At 55.6% G+C, this 17465-nt stretch overlaps 36 non-coding genes across 36 annotated transcripts; 9 read left to right on the forward strand and 27 right to left on the reverse strand.

The window, feature by feature from the left end:
* Positions 1-8: 8 nt before the first annotated feature.
* On the reverse strand, positions 9-80 carry Trnae-uuc (transfer RNA glutamic acid (anticodon UUC)). The gene has a single exon. It is a non-coding gene; the product is annotated as a tRNA-Glu (tRNA).
* Positions 81-785: 705 nt separating this feature from the next.
* Positions 786-856, reverse strand: Trnag-gcc (transfer RNA glycine (anticodon GCC)). Its single transcript has one exon. It is a non-coding gene; the product is annotated as a tRNA-Gly (tRNA).
* Positions 857-1187: 331 nt separating this feature from the next.
* Trnag-ucc (transfer RNA glycine (anticodon UCC)) lies at positions 1188-1259 on the forward strand. Its single transcript has one exon. It is a non-coding gene; the product is annotated as a tRNA-Gly (tRNA).
* Positions 1260-1695: 436 nt separating this feature from the next.
* On the reverse strand, positions 1696-1769 carry Trnai-aau (transfer RNA isoleucine (anticodon AAU)). The gene has a single exon. It is a non-coding gene; the product is annotated as a tRNA-Ile (tRNA).
* A 198-nt stretch (positions 1770-1967) lies between these two features.
* Positions 1968-2039, reverse strand: Trnae-uuc (transfer RNA glutamic acid (anticodon UUC)). Its single transcript has one exon. It is a non-coding gene; the product is annotated as a tRNA-Glu (tRNA).
* A 705-nt stretch (positions 2040-2744) lies between these two features.
* Positions 2745-2815, reverse strand: Trnag-gcc (transfer RNA glycine (anticodon GCC)). Its single transcript has one exon. It is a non-coding gene; the product is annotated as a tRNA-Gly (tRNA).
* Positions 2816-3146: 331 nt separating this feature from the next.
* On the forward strand, positions 3147-3218 carry Trnag-ucc (transfer RNA glycine (anticodon UCC)). The gene has a single exon. It is a non-coding gene; the product is annotated as a tRNA-Gly (tRNA).
* A 436-nt stretch (positions 3219-3654) lies between these two features.
* On the reverse strand, positions 3655-3728 carry Trnai-aau (transfer RNA isoleucine (anticodon AAU)). The gene has a single exon. It is a non-coding gene; the product is annotated as a tRNA-Ile (tRNA).
* A 198-nt stretch (positions 3729-3926) lies between these two features.
* Positions 3927-3998, reverse strand: Trnae-uuc (transfer RNA glutamic acid (anticodon UUC)). Its single transcript has one exon. It is a non-coding gene; the product is annotated as a tRNA-Glu (tRNA).
* A 705-nt stretch (positions 3999-4703) lies between these two features.
* Trnag-gcc (transfer RNA glycine (anticodon GCC)) lies at positions 4704-4774 on the reverse strand. Its single transcript has one exon. It is a non-coding gene; the product is annotated as a tRNA-Gly (tRNA).
* A 331-nt stretch (positions 4775-5105) lies between these two features.
* On the forward strand, positions 5106-5177 carry Trnag-ucc (transfer RNA glycine (anticodon UCC)). Its single transcript has one exon. It is a non-coding gene; the product is annotated as a tRNA-Gly (tRNA).
* Positions 5178-5613: 436 nt separating this feature from the next.
* On the reverse strand, positions 5614-5687 carry Trnai-aau (transfer RNA isoleucine (anticodon AAU)). The gene has a single exon. It is a non-coding gene; the product is annotated as a tRNA-Ile (tRNA).
* Positions 5688-5885: 198 nt separating this feature from the next.
* On the reverse strand, positions 5886-5957 carry Trnae-uuc (transfer RNA glutamic acid (anticodon UUC)). The gene has a single exon. It is a non-coding gene; the product is annotated as a tRNA-Glu (tRNA).
* A 705-nt stretch (positions 5958-6662) lies between these two features.
* Positions 6663-6733, reverse strand: Trnag-gcc (transfer RNA glycine (anticodon GCC)). The gene has a single exon. It is a non-coding gene; the product is annotated as a tRNA-Gly (tRNA).
* Positions 6734-7064: 331 nt separating this feature from the next.
* Positions 7065-7136, forward strand: Trnag-ucc (transfer RNA glycine (anticodon UCC)). Its single transcript has one exon. It is a non-coding gene; the product is annotated as a tRNA-Gly (tRNA).
* Positions 7137-7572: 436 nt separating this feature from the next.
* Trnai-aau (transfer RNA isoleucine (anticodon AAU)) lies at positions 7573-7646 on the reverse strand. The gene has a single exon. It is a non-coding gene; the product is annotated as a tRNA-Ile (tRNA).
* Positions 7647-7844: 198 nt separating this feature from the next.
* On the reverse strand, positions 7845-7916 carry Trnae-uuc (transfer RNA glutamic acid (anticodon UUC)). The gene has a single exon. It is a non-coding gene; the product is annotated as a tRNA-Glu (tRNA).
* A 705-nt stretch (positions 7917-8621) lies between these two features.
* Trnag-gcc (transfer RNA glycine (anticodon GCC)) lies at positions 8622-8692 on the reverse strand. Its single transcript has one exon. It is a non-coding gene; the product is annotated as a tRNA-Gly (tRNA).
* Positions 8693-9023: 331 nt separating this feature from the next.
* On the forward strand, positions 9024-9095 carry Trnag-ucc (transfer RNA glycine (anticodon UCC)). The gene has a single exon. It is a non-coding gene; the product is annotated as a tRNA-Gly (tRNA).
* Positions 9096-9530: 435 nt separating this feature from the next.
* On the reverse strand, positions 9531-9604 carry Trnai-aau (transfer RNA isoleucine (anticodon AAU)). Its single transcript has one exon. It is a non-coding gene; the product is annotated as a tRNA-Ile (tRNA).
* Positions 9605-9802: 198 nt separating this feature from the next.
* Trnae-uuc (transfer RNA glutamic acid (anticodon UUC)) lies at positions 9803-9874 on the reverse strand. Its single transcript has one exon. It is a non-coding gene; the product is annotated as a tRNA-Glu (tRNA).
* Positions 9875-10579: 705 nt separating this feature from the next.
* On the reverse strand, positions 10580-10650 carry Trnag-gcc (transfer RNA glycine (anticodon GCC)). The gene has a single exon. It is a non-coding gene; the product is annotated as a tRNA-Gly (tRNA).
* Positions 10651-10981: 331 nt separating this feature from the next.
* Positions 10982-11053, forward strand: Trnag-ucc (transfer RNA glycine (anticodon UCC)). The gene has a single exon. It is a non-coding gene; the product is annotated as a tRNA-Gly (tRNA).
* Positions 11054-11489: 436 nt separating this feature from the next.
* On the reverse strand, positions 11490-11563 carry Trnai-aau (transfer RNA isoleucine (anticodon AAU)). The gene has a single exon. It is a non-coding gene; the product is annotated as a tRNA-Ile (tRNA).
* A 198-nt stretch (positions 11564-11761) lies between these two features.
* On the reverse strand, positions 11762-11833 carry Trnae-uuc (transfer RNA glutamic acid (anticodon UUC)). The gene has a single exon. It is a non-coding gene; the product is annotated as a tRNA-Glu (tRNA).
* A 705-nt stretch (positions 11834-12538) lies between these two features.
* On the reverse strand, positions 12539-12609 carry Trnag-gcc (transfer RNA glycine (anticodon GCC)). The gene has a single exon. It is a non-coding gene; the product is annotated as a tRNA-Gly (tRNA).
* A 331-nt stretch (positions 12610-12940) lies between these two features.
* Trnag-ucc (transfer RNA glycine (anticodon UCC)) lies at positions 12941-13012 on the forward strand. The gene has a single exon. It is a non-coding gene; the product is annotated as a tRNA-Gly (tRNA).
* Positions 13013-13448: 436 nt separating this feature from the next.
* On the reverse strand, positions 13449-13522 carry Trnai-aau (transfer RNA isoleucine (anticodon AAU)). The gene has a single exon. It is a non-coding gene; the product is annotated as a tRNA-Ile (tRNA).
* A 198-nt stretch (positions 13523-13720) lies between these two features.
* Trnae-uuc (transfer RNA glutamic acid (anticodon UUC)) lies at positions 13721-13792 on the reverse strand. Its single transcript has one exon. It is a non-coding gene; the product is annotated as a tRNA-Glu (tRNA).
* Positions 13793-14497: 705 nt separating this feature from the next.
* Positions 14498-14568, reverse strand: Trnag-gcc (transfer RNA glycine (anticodon GCC)). Its single transcript has one exon. It is a non-coding gene; the product is annotated as a tRNA-Gly (tRNA).
* A 331-nt stretch (positions 14569-14899) lies between these two features.
* Positions 14900-14971, forward strand: Trnag-ucc (transfer RNA glycine (anticodon UCC)). The gene has a single exon. It is a non-coding gene; the product is annotated as a tRNA-Gly (tRNA).
* Positions 14972-15407: 436 nt separating this feature from the next.
* Positions 15408-15481, reverse strand: Trnai-aau (transfer RNA isoleucine (anticodon AAU)). Its single transcript has one exon. It is a non-coding gene; the product is annotated as a tRNA-Ile (tRNA).
* Positions 15482-15679: 198 nt separating this feature from the next.
* On the reverse strand, positions 15680-15751 carry Trnae-uuc (transfer RNA glutamic acid (anticodon UUC)). Its single transcript has one exon. It is a non-coding gene; the product is annotated as a tRNA-Glu (tRNA).
* A 705-nt stretch (positions 15752-16456) lies between these two features.
* Positions 16457-16527, reverse strand: Trnag-gcc (transfer RNA glycine (anticodon GCC)). Its single transcript has one exon. It is a non-coding gene; the product is annotated as a tRNA-Gly (tRNA).
* Positions 16528-16858: 331 nt separating this feature from the next.
* Positions 16859-16930, forward strand: Trnag-ucc (transfer RNA glycine (anticodon UCC)). The gene has a single exon. It is a non-coding gene; the product is annotated as a tRNA-Gly (tRNA).
* Positions 16931-17366: 436 nt separating this feature from the next.
* Trnai-aau (transfer RNA isoleucine (anticodon AAU)) lies at positions 17367-17440 on the reverse strand. Its single transcript has one exon. It is a non-coding gene; the product is annotated as a tRNA-Ile (tRNA).
* Positions 17441-17465: the final 25 nt, after the last annotated feature.

The raw sequence follows: 17465 nt of genomic DNA on the forward strand, positions 1-17465 counted from the left end.
AAATTCCGTTCCGGTACCGGGAATCGAACCCGGGCCTCCTGGGTGAAAGCCAGGTATCCTAGCCACTAGACCACACCGGATGTGGGCGTTCCTTCGACGGCTCGGACGGTCGCTTGTCGCATTTCGTGCCGAGTCCCGCGTCGGCGCCCTTTTCTCTTTGCGAGCATACTGACTGGCAAGGCGAGCACCTCAAACGTCTCAGAGCAATGCTTTTGGCTTCATGCTCTGCTGGGAGAAGAGGAAAAGGGAAGCTGTAAGTAGCAAAAGCAGGAAGTAAACATTTTCCCGCTGAAGCGTTGTGGATAACAAACAAGAAATACGTTGGGGCCCTAGCAACAGCACCACCCGCGGTCACAGGAAATTAAATCGAGGATCGAACTCACGACCTTAAGATTACGAGACCTAGGCGCTGCCTACTGCGCTACCGAGGCACCGGCGACCCGTACCCAATGTTGGACGCAGAGACACTGTACTTCCTGGATAACGTGTTCTATTTGCTACACGTGCATTGCCGGCCCTGTTGATTGCGGTGTTGCTGCAGCTTTTGCAGCGATAGGAAGCACTCCTTGACGTTGAAGTTCGGTGCCTCGGAGGCACCTGGACACAGCAACTTGCGAGTCGAGGCCGACGCTAGTCTGCAGAACATGATGCGATCGTCCTAGTGGGGACCCGAAAGTGCTGCGTTCTCGGTTCTTCTCAAGGGAATCCAGCTATACATTCTTATGGATCGTGCATGTCAAGCGCGCAAGCCACACTGCAGCATTATCGCGGGAAAAGCAAAATGATGCATCGGCCGGGAATCGAACCCGGGCCGCCCGCGTGGCAGGCGAGCATTCTACCACTGAACCACCGATGCTCGGGACAGTAGCAACTTCACGCTGCTTCCTGAGCAGATGTCTCAAGGGAAAGTGGGACTGCCGTAGCATCCTGTCGAGAAGATGCTGCAGACGCTGAACCCTGCACTGCACTGCTTAAAAACGCCGCCAGAACGCGGTCCTCTGCGTACTCTTGCGTCGCCGGCACCGACTCTTGCCAAAGGATGCGAAATGTGCGCGGATACGCTGTCCGAATGCGTCTGGATGTGCTCCCCTAGCCTACCTCGAAATGCGCCTGCCAGGTACCATCACCTTCGGCCGCTGCCGACAGGCGGGAAGCCGACACGGTGCGGCGCCGGGGCGCTCGCTTGTGCGGTGGTGGTGTAATGGTCAGCATAGCTGCCTTCCAAGCAGTTGATCCGGGTTCGATTCCCGGCCACCGCAGCAGGCTTTTAATTTCGCGTATGAGTACTTTTGCCACGCGCCCTTAAATTAATGTTTTTTTCTCCCTGTTACTCGCTGCACACCAGCCCCTAGTGTGTCTCGACTTGTCTCGACTTTGCTCGGCTGACGCGAGAGCTGACGCTCTCAAATCGGCCTATATCAAAACGACAAGCACGAGAAACGACTGAGAGAGGTAAGGGGAGGCGAGGCAATGGACACACAGCACGCCCCTTCATGTCACGGTGGCGTCTCCCTGACCGAATCGAGCTGAAGCTCCGAAAACAAAGGAGAAAGGAACAGAGGAAGTAAAACTGCCAACAGTACCCTGTGTTCGGATGCGCTCACGCGCCCGAGTACTGGCAAGGGTGATGATCTTTTGGTGATCACACTGGCCAGCTGAAATCGGCGCTGCCTTTTCGTAGTTGTAAAAGCGAAGTGGCCCGTGGGGGGATCGAACCCACGACCTTCGCGTTATTAGCACGACGCTCTAACCAACTGAGCTAACAGGCCTCGACAGATTCAGTTGCTCAGCCCTACGCTGGAAACGTGTGGCATGAAGCCATACACCATTTCTATGGCCGTCGAGTGTCTGCTTCCCTCCTCTATATTCTGCTGACTGTCACGAAACAGTAGCTATATTGCGAGCAGGACGGGAAACGGCAGCTCGCACAGCTCAAACTTGTCACGATTCGTGTGGAAAAAATTCCGTTCCGGTACCGGGAATCGAACCCGGGCCTCCTGGGTGAAAGCCAGGTATCCTAGCCACTAGACCACACCGGATGTGGGCGTTCCTTCGACGGCTCGGACGGTCGCTTGTCGCATTTCGTGCCGAGTCCCGCGTCGGCGCCCTTTTCTCTTTGCGAGCATACTGACTGGCAAGGCGAGCACCTCAAACGTCTCAGAGCAATGCTTTTGGCTTCATGCTCTGCTGGGAGAAGAGGAAAAGGGAAGCTGTAAGTAGCAAAAGCAGGAAGTAAACATTTTCCCGCTGAAGCGTTGTGGATAACAAACAAGAAATACGTTGGGGCCCTAGCAACAGCACCACCCGCGGTCACAGGAAATTAAATCGAGGATCGAACTCACGACCTTAAGATTACGAGACCTAGGCGCTGCCTACTGCGCTACCGAGGCACCGGCGACCCGTACCCAATGTTGGACGCAGAGACACTGTACTTCCTGGATAACGTGTTCTATTTGCTACACGTGCATTGCCGGCCCTGTTGATTGCGGTGTTGCTGCAGCTTTTGCAGCGATAGGAAGCACTCCTTGACGTTGAAGTTCGGTGCCTCGGAGGCACCTGGACACAGCAACTTGCGAGTCGAGGCCGACGCTAGTCTGCAGAACATGATGCGATCGTCCTAGTGGGGACCCGAAAGTGCTGCGTTCTCGGTTCTTCTCAAGGGAATCCAGCTATACATTCTTATGGATCGTGCATGTCAAGCGCGCAAGCCACACTGCAGCATTATCGCGGGAAAAGCAAAATGATGCATCGGCCGGGAATCGAACCCGGGCCGCCCGCGTGGCAGGCGAGCATTCTACCACTGAACCACCGATGCTCGGGACAGTAGCAACTTCACGCTGCTTCCTGAGCAGATGTCTCAAGGGAAAGTGGGACTGCCGTAGCATCCTGTCGAGAAGATGCTGCAGACGCTGAACCCTGCACTGCACTGCTTAAAAACGCCGCCAGAACGCGGTCCTCTGCGTACTCTTGCGTCGCCGGCACCGACTCTTGCCAAAGGATGCGAAATGTGCGCGGATACGCTGTCCGAATGCGTCTGGATGTGCTCCCCTAGCCTACCTCGAAATGCGCCTGCCAGGTACCATCACCTTCGGCCGCTGCCGACAGGCGGGAAGCCGACACGGTGCGGCCCCGGGGCGCTCGCTTGTGCGGTGGTGGTGTAATGGTCAGCATAGCTGCCTTCCAAGCAGTTGATCCGGGTTCGATTCCCGGCCACCGCAGCAGGCTTTTAATTTCGCGTATGAGTACTTTTGCCACGCACCCTTAAATTAATGTTTTTTTCTCCCTGTTACTCGCTGCACACCAGCCCCTAGTGTGTCTCGACTTGTCTCGACTTTGCTCGGCTGACGCGAGAGCTGACGCTCTCAAATCGGCCTATATCAAAACGACAAGCACGAGAAACGACTGAGAGAGGTAAGGGGAGGCGAGGCAATGGACACACAGCACGCCCCTTCATGTCACGGTGGCGTCTCCCTGACCGAATCGAGCTGAAGCTCCGAAAACAAAGGAGAAAGGAACAGAGGAAGTAAAACTGCCAACAGTACCCTGTGCTCGGATGCGCTCACGCGCCCGAGTACTGGCAAGGGTGATGATCTTTTGGTGATCACACTGGCCAGCTGAAATCGGCGCTGCCTTTTCGTAGTTGTAAAAGCGAAGTGGCCCGTGGGGGGATCGAACCCACGACCTTCGCGTTATTAGCACGACGCTCTAACCAACTGAGCTAACAGGCCTCGACAGATTCAGTTGCTCAGCCCTACGCTGGAAACGTGTGGCATGAAGCCATACACCATTTCTATGGCCGTCGAGTGTCTGCTTCCCTCCTCTATATTCTGCTGACTGTCACGAAACAGTAGCTATATTGCGAGCAGGACGGGAAACGGCAGCTCGCACAGCTCAAACTTGTCACGATTCGTGTGGAAAAAATTCCGTTCCGGTACCGGGAATCGAACCCGGGCCTCCTGGGTGAAAGCCAGGTATCCTAGCCACTAGACCACACCGGATGTGGGCGTTCCTTCGACGGCTCGGACGGTCGCTTGTCGCATTTCGTGCCGAGTCCCGCGTCGGCGCCCTTTTCTCTTTGCGAGCATACTGACTGGCAAGGCGAGCACCTCAAACGTCTCAGAGCAATGCTTTTGGCTTCATGCTCTGCTGGGAGAAGAGGAAAAGGGAAGCTGTAAGTAGCAAAAGCAGGAAGTAAACATTTTCCCGCTGAAGCGTTGTGGATAACAAACAAGAAATACGTTGGGGCCCTAGCAACAGCACCACCCGCGGTCACAGGAAATTAAATCGAGGATCGAACTCACGACCTTAAGATTACGAGACCTAGGCGCTGCCTACTGCGCTACCGAGGCACCGGCGACCCGTACCCAATGTTGGACGCAGAGACACTGTACTTCCTGGATAACGTGTTCTATTTGCTACACGTGCATTGCCGGCCCTGTTGATTGCGGTGTTGCTGCAGCTTTTGCAGCGATAGGAAGCACTCCTTGACGTTGAAGTTCGGTGCCTCGGAGGCACCTGGACACAGCAACTTGCGAGTCGAGGCCGACGCTAGTCTGCAGAACATGATGCGATCGTCCTAGTGGGGACCCGAAAGTGCTGCGTTCTCGGTTCTTCTCAAGGGAATCCAGCTATACATTCTTATGGATCGTGCATGTCAAGCGCGCAAGCCACACTGCAGCATTATCGCGGGAAAAGCAAAATGATGCATCGGCCGGGAATCGAACCCGGGCCGCCCGCGTGGCAGGCGAGCATTCTACCACTGAACCACCGATGCTCGGGACAGTAGCAACTTCACGCTGCTTCCTGAGCAGATGTCTCAAGGGAAAGTGGGACTGCCGTAGCATCCTGTCGAGAAGATGCTGCAGACGCTGAACCCTGCACTGCACTGCTTAAAAACGCCGCCAGAACGCGGTCCTCTGCGTACTCTTGCGTCGCCGGCACCGACTCTTGCCAAAGGATGCGAAATGTGCGCGGATACGCTGTCCGAATGCGTCTGGATGTGCTCCCCTAGCCTACCTCGAAATGCGCCTGCCAGGTACCATCACCTTCGGCCGCTGCCGACAGGCGGGAAGCCGACACGGTGCGGCGCCGGGGCGCTCGCTTGTGCGGTGGTGGTGTAATGGTCAGCATAGTTGCCTTCCAAGCAGTTGATCCGGGTTCGATTCCCGGCCACCGCAGCAGGCTTTTAATTTCGCGTATGAGTACTTTTGCCACGCACCCTTAAATTAATGTTTTTTTCTCCCTGTTACTCGCTGCACACCAGCCCCTAGTGTGTCTCGACTTGTCTCGACTTTGCTCGGCTGACGCGAGAGCTGACGCTCTCAAATCGGCCTATATCAAAACGACAAGCACGAGAAACGACTGAGAGAGGTAAGGGGAGGCGAGGCAATGGACACACAGCACGCCCCTTCATGTCACGGTGGCGTCTCCCTGACCGAATCGGGCTGAAGCTCCGAAAACAAAGGAGAAAGGAACAGAGGAAGTAAAACTGCCAACAGTACCCTGTGTTCGGATGCGCTCACGCGCCCGAGTACTGGCAAGGGTGATGATCTTTTGGTGATCACACTGGCCAGCTGAATTCGGCGCTGCCTTTTCGTAGTTGTAAAAGCGAAGTGGCCCGTGGGGGGATCGAACCCACGACCTTCGCGTTATTAGCACGACGCTCTAACCAACTGAGCTAACAGGCCTCGACAGATTCAGTTGCTCAGCCCTACGCTGGAAACGTGTGGCATGAAGCCATACACCATTTCTATGGCCGTCGAGTGTCTGCTTCCCTCCTCTATATTCTGCTGACTGTCACGAAACAGTAGCTATATTGCGAGCAGGACGGGAAACGGCAGCTCGCACAGCTCAAACTTGTCACGATTCGTGTGGAAAAAATTCCGTTCCGGTACCGGGAATCGAACCCGGGCCTCCTGGGTGAAAGCCAGGTATCCTATCCACTAGACCACACCGGATGTGGGCGTTCCTTCGACGGCTCGGACGGTCGCTTGTCGCATTTCGTGCCGAGTCCCGCGTCGGCGCCCTTTTCTCTTTGCGAGCATACTGACTGGCAAGGCGAGCACCTCAAACGTCTCAGAGCAATGCTTTTGGCTTCATGCTCTGCTGGGAGAAGAGGAAAAGGGAAGCTGTAAGTAGCAAAAGCAGGAAGTAAACATTTTCCCGCTGAAGCGTTGTGGATAACAAACAAGAAATACGTTGGGGCCCTAGCAACAGCACCACCCGCGGTCACAGGAAATTAAATCGAGGATCGAACTCACGACCTTAAGATTACGAGACCTAGGCGCTGCCTACTGCGCTACCGAGGCACCGGCGACCCGTACCCAATGTTGGACGCAGAGACACTGTACTTCCTGGATAACGTGTTCTATTTGCTACACGTGCATTGCCGGCCCTGTTGATTGCGGTGTTGCTGCAGCTTTTGCAGCGATAGGAAGCACTCCTTGACGTTGAAGTTCGGTGCCTCGGAGGCACCTGGACACAGCAACTTGCGAGTCGAGGCCGACGCTAGTCTGCAGAACATGATGCGATCGTCCTAGTGGGGACCCGAAAGTGCTGCGTTCTCGGTTCTTCTCAAGGGAATCCAGCTATACATTCTTATGGATCGTGCATGTCAAGCGCGCAAGCCACACTGCAGCATTATCGCGGGAAAAGCAAAATGATGCATCGGCCGGGAATCGAACCCGGGCCGCCCGCGTGGCAGGCGAGCATTCTACCACTGAACCACCGATGCTCGGGACAGTAGCAACTTCACGCTGCTTCCTGAGCAGATGTCTCAAGGGAAAGTGGGACTGCCGTAGCATCCTGTCGAGAAGATGCTGCAGACGCTGAACCCTGCACTGCACTGCTTAAAAACGCCGCCAGAACGCGGTCCTCTGCGTACTCTTGCGTCGCCGGCACCGACTCTTGCCAAAGGATGCGAAATGTGCGCGGATACGCTGTCCGAATGCGTCTGGATGTGCTCCCCTAGCCTACCTCGAAATGCGCCTGCCAGGTACCATCACCTTCGGCCGCTGCCGACAGGCGGGAAGCCGACACGGTGCGGCCCCGGGGCGCTCGCTTGTGCGGTGGTGGTGTAATGGTCAGCATAGCTGCCTTCCAAGCAGTTGATCCGGGTTCGATTCCCGGCCACCGCAGCAGGCTTTTAATTTCGCGTATGAGTACTTTTGCCACGCGCCCTTAAATTAATGTTTTTTTCTCCCTGTTACTCGCTGCACACCAGCCCCTAGTGTGTCTCGACTTGTCTCGACTTTGCTCGGCTGACGCGAGAGCTGACGCTCTGAAATCGGCCTATATCAAAACGACAAGCACGAGAAACGACTGAGAGAGGTAAGGGGAGGCGAGGCAATGGACACACAGCACGCCCCTTCATGTCACGGTGGCGTCTCCCTGACCGAATCGGGCTGAAGCTCCGAAAACAAAGGAGAAAGGAACAGAGGAAGTAAAACTGCCAACAGTACCCTGTGTTCGGATGCGCTCACGCGCCCGAGTACTGGCAAGGGTGATGATCTTTTGGTGATCACACTGGCCAGCTGAAATCGGCGCTGCCTTTTCGTAGTTGTAAAAGCGAAGTGGCCCGTGGGGGGATCGAACCCACGACCTTCGCGTTATTAGCACGACGCTCTAACCAACTGAGCTAACAGGCCTCGACAGATTCAGTTGCTCAGCCCTACGCTGGAAACGTGTGGCATGAAGCCATACACCATTTCTATGGCCGTCGAGTGTCTGCTTCCCTCCTCTATATTCTGCTGACTGTCACGAAACAGTAGCTATATTGCGAGCAGGACGGGAAACGGCAGCTCGCACAGCTCAAACTTGTCACGATTCGTGTGGAAAAAATTCCGTTCCAGTACCGGGAATCGAACCCGGGCCTCCTGGGTGAAAGCCAGGTATCCTAGCCACTAGACCACACCGGATGTGGGCGTTCCTTCGACGGCTCGGACGGTCGCTTGTCGCATTTCGTGCCGAGTCCCGCGTCGGCGCCCTTTTCTCTTTGCGAGCATACTGACTGGCAAGGCGAGCACCTCAAACGTCTCAGAGCAATGCTTTTGGCTTCATGCTCTGCTGGGAGAAGAGGAAAAGGGAAGCTGTAAGTAGCAAAAGCAGGAAGTAAACATTTTCCCGCTGAAGCGTTGTGGATAACAAACAAGAAATACGTTGGGGCCCTAGCAACAGCACCACCCGCGGTCACAGGAAATTAAATCGAGGATCGAACTCACGACCTTAAGATTACGAGACCTAGGCGCTGCCTACTGCGCTACCGAGGCACCGGCGACCCGTACCCAATGTTGGACGCAGAGACACTGTACTTCCTGGATAACGTGTTCTATTTGCTACACGTGCATTGCCGGCCCTGTTGATTGCGGTGTTGCTGCAGCTTTTGCAGCGATAGGAAGCACTCCTTGACGTTGAAGTTCGGTGCCTCGGAGGCACCTGGACACAGCAACTTGCGAGTCGAGGCCGACGCTAGTCTGCAGAACATGATGCGATCGTCCTAGTGGGGACCCGAAAGTGCTGCGTTCTCGGTTCTTCTCAAGGGAATCCAGCTATACATTCTTATGGATCGTGCATGTCAAGCGCGCAAGCCACACTGCAGCATTATCGCGGGAAAAGCAAAATGATGCATCGGCCGGGAATCGAACCCGGGCCGCCCGCGTGGCAGGCGAGCATTCTACCACTGAACCACCGATGCTCGGGACAGTAGCAACTTCACGCTGCTTCCTGAGCAGATGTCTCAAGGGAAAGTGGGACTGCCGTAGCATCCTGTCGAGAAGATGCTGCAGACGCTGAACCCTGCACTGCACTGCTTAAAAACGCCGCCAGAACGCGGTTCTCTGCGTACTCTTGCGTCGCCGGCACCGACTCTTGCCAAAGGATGCGAAATGTGCGCGGATACGCTGTCCGAATGCGTCTGGATGTGCTCCCCTAGCCTACCTCGAAATGCGCCTGCCAGGTACCATCACCTTCGGCCGCTGCCGACAGGCGGGAAGCCGACACGGTGCGGCCCCGGGGCGCTCGCTTGTGCGGTGGTGGTGTAATGGTCAGCATAGCTGCCTTCCAAGCAGTTGATCCGGGTTCGATTCCCGGCCACCACAGCAGGCTTTTAATTTCGCGTATGAGTACTTTTGCCACGCGCCCTTAAATTAATGTTTTTTCTCCCTGTTACTCGCTGCACACCAGCCCCTAGTGTGTCTCGACTTGTCTCGACTTTGCTCGGCTGACGCGAGAGCTGACGCTCTCAAATCGGCCTATATCAAAACGACAAGCACGAGAAACGACTGAGAGAGGTAAGGGGAGGCGAGGCAATGGACACACAGCACGCCCCTTCATGTCACGGTGGCGTCTCCCTGACCGAATCGGGCTGAAGCTCCGAAAACAAAGGAGAAAGGAACAGAGGAAGTAAAACTGCCAACAGTACCCTGTGTTCGGATGCGCTCACGCGCCCGAGTACTGGCAAGGGTGATGATCTTTTGGTGATCACACTGGCCAGCTGAAATCGGCGCTGCCTTTTCGTAGTTGTAAATGCGAAGTGGCCCGTGGGGGGATCGAACCCACGACCTTCGCGTTATTAGCACGACGCTCTAACCAACTGAGCTAACAGGCCTCGACAGATTCAGTTGCTCAGCCCTACGCTGGAAACGTGTGGCATGAAGCCATACACCATTTCTATGGCCGTCGAGTGTCTGCTTCCCTCCTCTATATTCTGCTGACTGTCACGAAACAGTAGCTATATTGCGAGCAGGACGGGAAACGGCAGCTCGCACAGCTCAAACTTGTCACGATTCGTGTGGAAAAAATTCCGTTCCGGTACCGGGAATCGAACCCGGGCCTCCTGGGTGAAAGCCAGGTATCCTAGCCACTAGACCACACCGGATGTGGGCGTTCCTTCGACGGCTCGGACGGTCGCTTGTCGCATTTCGTGCCGAGTCCCGCGTCGGCGCCCTTTTCTCTTTGCGAGCATACTGACTGGCAAGGCGAGCACCTCAAACGTCTCAGAGCAATGCTTTTGGCTTCATGCTCTGCTGGGAGAAGAGGAAAAGGGAAGCTGTAAGTAGCAAAAGCAGGAAGTAAACATTTTCCCGCTGAAGCGTTGTGGATAACAAACAAGAAATACGTTGGGGCCCTAGCAACAGCACCACCCGCGGTCACAGGAAATTAAATCGAGGATCGAACTCACGACCTTAAGATTACGAGACCTAGGCGCTGCCTACTGCGCTACCGAGGCACCGGCGACCCGTACCCAATGTTGGACGCAGAGACACTGTACTTCCTGGATAACGTGTTCTATTTGCTACACGTGCATTGCCGGCCCTGTTGATTGCGGTGTTGCTGCAGCTTTTGCAGCGATAGGAAGCACTCCTTGACGTTGAAGTTCGGTGCCTCGGAGGCACCTGGACACAGCAACTTGCGAGTCGAGGCCGACGCTAGTCTGCAGAACATGATGCGATCGTCCTAGTGGGGACCCGAAAGTGCTGCGTTCTCGGTTCTTCTCAAGGGAATCCAGCTATACATTCTTATGGATCGTGCATGTCAAGCGCGCAAGCCACACTGCAGCATTATCGCGGGAAAAGCAAAATGATGCATCGGCCGGGAATCGAACCCGGGCCGCCCGCGTGGCAGGCGAGCATTCTACCACTGAACCACCGATGCTCGGGACAGTAGCAACTTCACGCTGCTTCCTGAGCAGATGTCTCAAGGGAAAGTGGGACTGCCGTAGCATCCTGTCGAGAAGATGCTGCAGACGCTGAACCCTGCACTGCACTGCTTAAAAACGCCGCCAGAACGCGGTCCTCTGCGTACTCTTGCGTCGCCGGCACCGACTCTTGCCAAAGGATGCGAAATGTGCGCGGATACGCTGTCCGAATGCGTCTGGATGTGCTCCCCTAGCCTACCTCGAAATGCGCCTGCCAGGTACCATCACCTTCGGCCGCTGCCGACAGGCGGGAAGCCGACACGGTGCGGCCCCGGGGCGCTCGCTTGTGCGGTGGTGGTGTAATGGTCAGCATAGCTGCCTTCCAAGCAGTTGATCCGGGTTCGATTCCCGGCCACCGCAGCAGGCTTTTAATTTCGCGTATGAGTACTTTTGCCACGCGCCCTTAAATTAATGTTTTTTTCTCCCTGTTACTCGCTGCACACCAGCCCCTAGTGTGTCTCGACTTGTCTCGACTTTGCTCGGCTGACGCGAGAGCTGACGCTCTCAAATCGGCCTATATCAAAACGACAAGCACGAGAAACGACTGAGAGAGGTAAGGGGAGGCGAGGCAATGGACACACAGCACGCCCCTTCATGTCACGGTGGCGTCTCCCTGACCGAATCGGGCTGAAGCTCCGAAAACAAAGGAGAAAGGAACAGAGGAAGTAAAACTGCCAACAGTACCCTGTGTTCGGATGCGCTCACGCGCCCGAGTACTGGCAAGGGTGATGATCTTTTGGTGATCACACTGGCCAGCTGAAATCGGCGCTGCCTTTTCGTAGTTGTAAAAGCGAAGTGGCCCGTGGGGGGATCGAACCCACGACCTTCGCGTTATTAGCACGACGCTCTAACCAACTGAGCTAACAGGCCTCGACAGATTCAGTTGCTCAGCCCTACGCTGGAAACGTGTGGCATGAAGCCATACACCATTTCTATGGCCGTCGAGTGTCTGCTTCCCTCCTCTATATTCTGCTGACTGTCACGAAACAGTAGCTATATTGCGAGCAGGACGGGAAACGGCAGCTCGCACAGCTCAAACTTGTCACGATTCGTGTGGAAAAAATTCCGTTCCGGTACCGGGAATCGAACCCGGGCCTCCTGGGTGAAAGCCAGGTATCCTAGCCACTAGACCACACCGGATGTGGGCGTTCCTTCGACGGCTCGGACGGTCGCTTGTCGCATTTCGTGCCGAGTCCCGCGTCGGCGCCCTTTTCTCTTTGCGAGCATACTGACTGGCAAGGCGAGCACCTCAAACGTCTCAGAGCAATGCTTTTGGCTTCATGCTCTGCTGGGAGAAGAGGAAAAGGGAAGCTGTAAGTAGCAAAAGCAGGAAGTAAACATTTTCCCGCTGAAGCGTTGTGGATAACAAACAAGAAATACGTTGGGGCCCTAGCAACAGCACCACCCGCGGTCACAGGAAATTAAATCGAGGATCGAACTCACGACCTTAAGATTACGAGACCTAGGCGCTGCCTACTGCGCTACCGAGGCACCGGCGACCCGTACCCAATGTTGGACGCAGAGACACTGTACTTCCTGGATAACGTGTTCTATTTGCTACACGTGCATTGCCGGCCCTGTTGATTGCGGTGTTGCTGCAGCTTTTGCAGCGATAGGAAGCACTCCTTGACGTTGAAGTTCGGTGCCTCGGAGGCACCTGGACACAGCAACTTGCGAGTCGAGGCCGACGCTAGTCTGCAGAACATGATGCGATCGTCCTAGTGGGGACCCGAAAGTGCTGCGTTCTCGGTTCTTCTCAAGGGAATCCAGCTATACATTCTTATGGATCGTGCATGTCAAGCGCGCAAGCCACACTGCAGCATTATCGCGGGAAAAGCAAAATGATGCATCGGCCGGGAATCGAACCCGGGCCGCCCGCGTGGCAGGCGAGCATTCTACCACTGAACCACCGATGCTCGGGACAGTAGCAACTTCACGCTGCTTCCTCAGCAGATGTCTCAAGGGAAAGTGGGACTGCCGTAGCATCCTGTCGAGAAGATGCTGCAGACGCTGAACCCTGCACTGCACTGCTTAAAAACGCCGCCAGAACGCGGTCCTCTGCGTACTCTTGCGTCGCCGGCACCGACTCTTGCCAAAGGATGCGAAATGTGCGCGGATACGCTGTCCGAATGCGTCTGGATGTGCTCCCCTAGCCTACCTCGAAATGCGCCTGCCAGGTACCATCACCTTCGGCCGCTGCCGACAGGCGGGAAGCCGACACGGTGCGGCCCCGGGGCGCTCGCTTGTGCGGTGGTGGTGTAATGGTCAGCATAGCTGCCTTCCAAGCAGTTGATCCGGGTTCGATTCCCGGCCACCGCAGCAGGCTTTTAATTTCGCGTATGAGTACTTTTGCCACGCGCCCTTAAATTAATGTTTTTTTCTCCCTGTTACTCGCTGCACACCAGCCCCTAGTGTGTCTCGACTTGTCTCGACTTTGCTCGGCTGACGCGAGAGCTGACGCTCTCAAATCGGCCTATATCAAAACGACAAGCACGAGAAACGACTGAGAGAGGTAAGGGGAGGCGAGGCAATGGACACACAGCACGCCCCTTCATGTCACGGTGGCGTCTCCCTGACCGAATCGGGCTGAAGCTCCGAAAACAAAGGAGAAAGGAACAGAGGAAGTAAAACTGCCAACAGTACCCTGTGTTCGGATGCGCTCACGCGCCCGAGTACTGGCAAGGGTGATGATCTTTTGGTGATCACACTGGCCAGCTGAAATCGGCGCTGCCTTTTCGTAGTTGTAAAAGCGAAGTGGCCCGTGGGGGGATCGAACCCACGACCTTCGCGTTATTAGCACGACGCTCTAACCAACTGAGCTAACAGGCCTCGACAGATTCAGTTGCTCAGCCCTACGCTGGAAACGTGTGGCATGAAGCCATACACAATTTCTATGGCCGTCGAGTGTCTGCTTCCCTCCTCTATATTCTGCTGACTGTCACGAAACAGTAGCTATATTGCGAGCAGGACGGGAAACGGCAGCTCGCACAGCTCAAACTTGTCACGATTCGTGTGGAAAAAATTCCGTTCCGGTACCGGGAATCGAACCCGGGCCTCCTGGGTGAAAGCCAGGTATCCTAGCCACTAGACCACACCGGATGTGGGCGTTCCTTCGACGGCTCGGACGGTCGCTTGTCGCATTTCGTGCCGAGTCCCGCGTCGGCGCCCTTTTCTCTTTGCGAGCATACTGACTGGCAAGGCGAGCACCTCAAACGTCTCAGAGCAATGCTTTTGGCTTCATGCTCTGCTGGGAGAAGAGGAAAAGGGAAGCTGTAAGTAGCAAAAGCAGGAAGTAAACATTTTCCCGCTGAAGCGTTGTGGATAACAAACAAGAAATACGTTGGGGCCCTAGCAACAGCACCACCCGCGGTCACAGGAAATTAAATCGAGGATCGAACTCACGACCTTAAGATTACGAGACCTAGGCGCTGCCTACTGCGCTACCGAGGCACCGGCGACCCGTACCCAATGTTGGACGCAGAGACACTGTACTTCCTGGATAACGTGTTCTATTTGCTACACGTGCATTGCCGGCCCTGTTGATTGCGGTGTTGCTGCAGCTTTTGCAGCGATAGGAAGCACTCCTTGACGTTGAAGTTCGGTGCCTCGGAGGCACCTGGACACAGCAACTTGCGAGTCGAGGCCGACGCTAGTCTGCAGAACATGATGCGATCGTCCTAGTGGGGACCCGAAAGTGCTGCGTTCTCGGTTCTTCTCAAGGGAATCCAGCTATACATTCTTATGGATCGTGCATGTCAAGCGCGCAAGCCACACTGCAGCATTATCGCGGGAAAAGCAAAATGATGCATCGGCCGGGAATCGAACCCGGGCCGCCCGCGTGGCAGGCGAGCATTCTACCACTGAACCACCGATGCTCGGGACAGTAGCAACTTCACGCTGCTTCCTCAGCAGATGTCTCAAGGGAAAGTGGGACTGCCGTAGCATCCTGTCGAGAAGATGCTGCAGACGCTGAACCCTGCACTGCACTGCTTAAAAACGCCGCCAGAACGCGGTCCTCTGCGTACTCTTGCGTCGCCGGCACCGACTCTTGCCAAAGGATGCGAAATGTGCGCGGATACGCTGTCCGAATGCGTCTGGATGTGCTCCCCTAGCCTACCTCGAAATGCGCCTGCCAGGTACCATCACCTTCGGCCGCTGCCGACAGGCGGGAAGCCGACACGGTGCGGCCCCGGGGCGCTCGCTTGTGCGGTGGTGGTGTAATGGTCAGCATAGCTGCCTTCCAAGCAGTTGATCCGGGTTCGATTCCCGGCCACCGCAGCAGGCTTTTAATTTCGCGTATGAGTACTTTTGCCACGCGCCCTTAAATTAATGTTTTTTTCTCCCTGTTACTCGCTGCACACCAGCCCCTAGTGTGTCTCGACTTGTCTCGACTTTGCTCGGCTGACGCGAGAGCTGACGCTCTCAAATCGGCCTATATCAAAACGACAAGCACGAGAAACGACTGAGAGAGGTAAGGGGAGGCGAGGCAATGGACACACAGCACGCCCCTTCATGTCACGGTGGCGTCTCCCTGACCGAATCGGGCTGAAGCTCCGAAAACAAAGGAGAAAGGAACAGAGGAAGTAAAACTGCCAACAGTACCCTGTGTTCGGATGCGCTCACGCGCCCGAGTACTGGCAAGGGTGATGATCTTTTGGTGATCACACTGGCCAGCTGAAATCGGCGCTGCCTTTTCGTAGTTGTAAATGCGAAGTGGCCCGTGGGGGGATCGAACCCACGACCTTCGCGTTATTAGCACGACGCTCTAACCAACTGAGCTAACAGGCCTCGACAGATTCAGTTGCTCAGCCCTACGCTGGAAACGTGTGGCATGAAGCCATACACCATTTCTATGGCCGTCGAGTGTCTGCTTCCCTCCTCTATATTCTGCTGACTGTCACGAAACAGTAGCTATATTGCGAGCAGGACGGGAAACGGCAGCTCGCACAGCTCAAACTTGTCACGATTCGTGTGGAAAAAATTCCGTTCCGGTACCGGGAATCGAACCCGGGCCTCCTGGGTGAAAGCCAGGTATCCTAGCCACTAGACCACACCGGATGTGGGCGTTCCTTCGACGGCTCGGACGGTCGCTTGTCGCATTTCGTGCCGAGTCCCGCGTCGGCGCCCTTTTCTCTTTGCGAGCATACTGACTGGCAAGGCGAGCACCTCAAACGTCTCAGAGCAATGCTTTTGGCTTCATGCTCTGCTGGGAGAAGAGGAAAAGGGAAGCTGTAAGTAGCAAAAGCAGGAAGTAAACATTTTCCCGCTGAAGCGTTGTGGATAACAAACAAGAAATACGTTGGGGCCCTAGCAACAGCACCACCCGCGGTCACAGGAAATTAAATCGAGGATCGAACTCACGACCTTAAGATTACGAGACCTAGGCGCTGCCTACTGCGCTACCGAGGCACCGGCGACCCGTACCCAATGTTGGACGCAGAGACACTGTACTTCCTGGATAACGTGTTCTATTTGCTACACGTGCATTGCCGGCCCTGTTGATTGCGGTGTTGCTGCAGCTTTTGCAGCGATAGGAAGCACTCCTTGACGTTGAAGTTCGGTGCCTCGGAGGCACCTGGACACAGCAACTTGCGAGTCGAGGCCGACGCTAGTCTGCAGAACATGATGCGATCGTCCTAGTGGGGACCCGAAAGTGCTGCGTTCTCGGTTCTTCTCAAGGGAATCCAGCTATACATTCTTATGGATCGTGCATGTCAAGCGCGCAAGCCACACTGCAGCATTATCGCGGGAAAAGCAAAATGATGCATCGGCCGGGAATCGAACCCGGGCCGCCCGCGTGGCAGGCGAGCATTCTACCACTGAACCACCGATGCTCGGGACAGTAGCAACTTCACGCTGTTTCCAGAGCAGATGTCTCAAGGGAAAGTGGGACTGCCGTAGCATCCTGTCGAGAAGATGCTGCAGACGCTGAACCCTGCACTGCACTGCTTAAAAACGCCGCCAGAACGCGGTCCTCTGCGTACTCTTGCGTCGCCGGCACCGACTCTTGCCAAAGGATGCGAAATGTGCGCGGATACGCTGTCCGAATGCGTCTGGATGTGCTCCCCTAGCCTACCTCGAAATGCGCCTGCCAGGTACCATCACCTTCGGCCGCTGCCGACAGGCGGGAAGCCGACACGGTGCGGCCCCGGGGCGCTCGCTTGTGCGGTGGTGGTGTAATGGTCAGCATAGCTGCCTTCCAAGCAGTTGATCCGGGTTCGATTCCCGGCCACCACAGCAGGCTTTTAATTTCGCGTATGAGTACTTTTGCCACGCGCCCTTAAATTAATGTTTTTTTCTCCCTGTTACTCGCTGCACACCAGCCCCTAGTGTGTCTCGACTTGTCTCGACTTTGCTCGGCTGACGCGAGAGCTGACGCTCTCAAATCGGCCTATATCAAAACGACAAGCACGAGAAACGACTGAGAGAGGTAAGGGGAGGCGAGGCAATGGACACACAGCACGCCCCTTCATGTCACGGTGGCGTCTCCCTGACCGAATCGGGCTGAAGCTCCGAAAACAAAGGAGAAAGGAACAGAGGAAGTAAAACTGCCAACAGTACCCTGTGTTCGGATGCGCTCACGCGCCCGAGTACTGGCAAGGGTGATGATCTTTTGGTGATCACACTGGCCAGCTGAAATCGGCGCTGCCTTTTCGTAGTTGTAAAAGCGAAGTGGCCCGTGGGGGGATCGAACCCACGACCTTCGCGTTATTAGCACGACGCTCTAACCAACTGAGCTAACAGGCCTCGACAGATTCAGTTGCTCAGCCCT

Source organism: Schistocerca gregaria, unplaced genomic scaffold, assembly GCF_023897955.1.
Source record: "Schistocerca gregaria isolate iqSchGreg1 unplaced genomic scaffold, iqSchGreg1.2 ptg000564l, whole genome shotgun sequence".
NCBI classification, from domain to species: domain Eukaryota; kingdom Metazoa; phylum Arthropoda; class Insecta; order Orthoptera; family Acrididae; genus Schistocerca; species Schistocerca gregaria.